Raw genomic sequence first — 2935 nt, 5'->3', positions numbered from 1 at the left:
GACTAAAACAGAGCACTCGAGAGCACTCGGTTTAGGTGATAGATGGAAGGGAAGTTCCAGGCCAAAGGGCACTCGGATGATTCCCAATTTTTGATGGAAGATAGGGGTATGAAAGAGGATTCAAATGAGCTAAACCAACCTTGAATCCACCACGATTAAGCAAACTCGGGTAAACCGAGCTCGGATGACCGCACCAAATCCTCCGACACACCGAACCGAGTACAAGGGCATTTCCACCGATGTGAGCCGACCAAATCTTGATGAAATTCATGTTAAGGCCAAGGGGAAATCCGTGGCTACTTATAAGGAGGATGCAAAGGTAAGTAAATCGAACACTACTAACCTTCGAACTCGAGAGATTATTTGCTACAAGTGTAGGGGACGCGGACATTATGCTAAGGATTGCCCGAACAATCGAGTCATGATCCTCACCGACGCGGGAGAGTATGAGTCAATGGACGAGGATGAAGTTGAGAAAGTACAAGAAGAGATCGAATACCCGGATAGTGGTGAGTTATTGGTCACGAGACGCGTTTTAAGCGCCATGACAAATCCGGAAGAAACCGCACAACGAGAGACCATATTCCACAGTCGTTGTACCGTGAGGAACAAGGTATGTGGTTTAATTATTGATAGTGGTTCTTGTACTAACGTTGCGAGTGCCTACATGGTAAAGAAACTAGGGCTTGAAACCGAGAAGCATCCTCATCCGTACAAGTTACAATGGCTTAACAACCAAGGTGAACTTAAGGTAAAAGAGAGAGTCAAAGTTTCATTTAGCATTGGGAGATACCAAGATGAAGTAGTATGTGATGTGGTTCCAATGCAAGCCGGACACATTCTTCTTGGACGACCTTGGCAATTCGACCGAGAGGTGAAACATGATGGTAGGACTAACCATTATTCATTCATATATAACAAACGTAAGATATCGTTGGCTCCCCTTAGTCCATCGCAGGTTCATGAGATGCAAGTGAAGTTGTCAAAGGAAGGCGACGACAAAAAGACAAATTTTTATGTAAAACCGAGTATGGTAAGTAAAGCGTTAGTCAATGATCGCTTGGTTTTACTAATGTTGTTCAAAGATGCTTTGAGTACAGGCTCCGAACAGATTGTGCACCCTCCGGAGATCACAAGACTCTTGGAATGTTTCCAAGACATTTTCCCCGAGGAAACACCCGCAGGATTGCCACCAATTCGAGGGATCGAGCATCAAATTGATCTCGTACCGGGAGCACCTCTACCGAATCGTCCTGCTTATCGTATGAATCCCGAGGAAACTAAAGAACTCCAAAAGCAGGTACAAGAGTTATTATCTAAGGGTTATATACGCGAAAGCTTAAGTCCTTGTGCAGTGCCGGTTTTGCTCGTACCGAAGAAGGATGGGACGTGGCGCATGTGCGTTGATTGTAGAGCGATAAACAACATCACCATCAAGTACCGTCATCCCATTCCACGACTAGATGATATGTTAGATGAGTTGAGTGGAGCAACCATGTTTTCAAAGGTGGATTTAAAGAGTGGTTACCATCAAGTACGTATGCGTGAAGGAGACGAGTGGAAAACCGCATTCAAAACAAAACAAGGGTTGTACGAATGGCTCGTCATGCCTTTTGGCCTTACCAATGCCCCAAGCACGTTCATGAGACTCATGAACCATGTCTTACGTGCTTTCATCGGTAAATTTGTTGTTGTTTATTTCGATGATATTTTGGTTTATAGCAAATGTTTTACCGAACATGTGACACATCTTGAGCTCGTGATGGAGACTCTCCGTCGAGAGAAGCTATATGCGAACCTCAAGAAGTGCACATTCTGCACTAATGAAGTTGTTTTTCTAGGATTTGTTGTGAGTTCGCAGGGATTAAGCGTGGACGAAGAAAAGATCAAAGCTATTCGAGAGTGGCCCACACCAACTACCGTTGGCCATGTTCGAAGTTTCCATGGCTTAGCAAGTTTTTACCGTCGTTTTGTGCGAGATTTCAGCAGCCTTGCTGCACCCCTCACGTCTATCATAAAGAAGGACAAGCCATTTGAATGGGGAGAGGCGCAAGAAAAGGCATTCAATGCCTTGAAGGATAAGCTCACGAGTGCACCCGTCCTAGTCCTCCCGGACTTTGACAAAGTCTTCGAACTTGAGTGTGATGCATCCGGAATTGGCATAGGGGCCATGCTTATGCAAGAGAAGCGTCCCGTGGCGTTCTTTAGTGAGAAACTCAATGGAGCCACTCTTAATTATCCTACATATGAAGAGATAACCGTCCTCCTTGTAGAACAGTCCGTGAGCTCCCTTAGTGCACTCCTTATAAATATCCCCAAGCTCCGGATCATCACGGTACAACTCCTTAATGTGCTCAAACCCGAGCATTTTTGCCTCCATGATCGTAATCAAGGCATGTCGCCTTGACAATGCATCGGCCACCACATTGTCTTTGCCCTTCTTGTATTTAATCACGTACGGAAAAGTCTCGATGTATTCTAGCCATTTAGCATGCCTCCTCTTGAGTGTTGATTGACCCTTGAGATGTTTCAATGTCTCATTGGAATCTTTGTTCTGGATTTTTGGAAGTCCAAGAACAAAGTCCATTGATAAATCAGTCCAAGGACAAAATGGAATTGGAAGAGGAAGATACAAACCGTGCGGGTGTGTCTTAGATTTTGCTTGATGGCATATAATGCATCGAGCGACAAATCGTTCGACATCCCGTTTGAGATGCGGCCAAAAGAAGTGCTCCTTGACCATCACAAGTGTTTTCTCGACACCAAAATGTCCCATGAGAGCTCCTCCATGACCCAATTTCGGCCCACCTTTATCAAGCACGAATTGGGGATGTTTTCTACATTATTTCAACCTCATGAAGACCTTCTTTAAGCCTCCTAGCCGTTGCAAGACGTTGGCCTTCCACTTCCACCAACTCTCCACTTGTTCCTTACT

Source organism: Tarenaya hassleriana, unplaced genomic scaffold, assembly GCF_000463585.1.
Source record: "Tarenaya hassleriana unplaced genomic scaffold, ASM46358v1 Cleome81, whole genome shotgun sequence".
Lineage (NCBI taxonomy): Eukaryota > Viridiplantae > Streptophyta > Magnoliopsida > Brassicales > Cleomaceae > Tarenaya > Tarenaya hassleriana.
The sequence above is the reverse complement of the archived record's forward strand: the minus strand, read 5'-3'. Positions refer to the sequence as shown.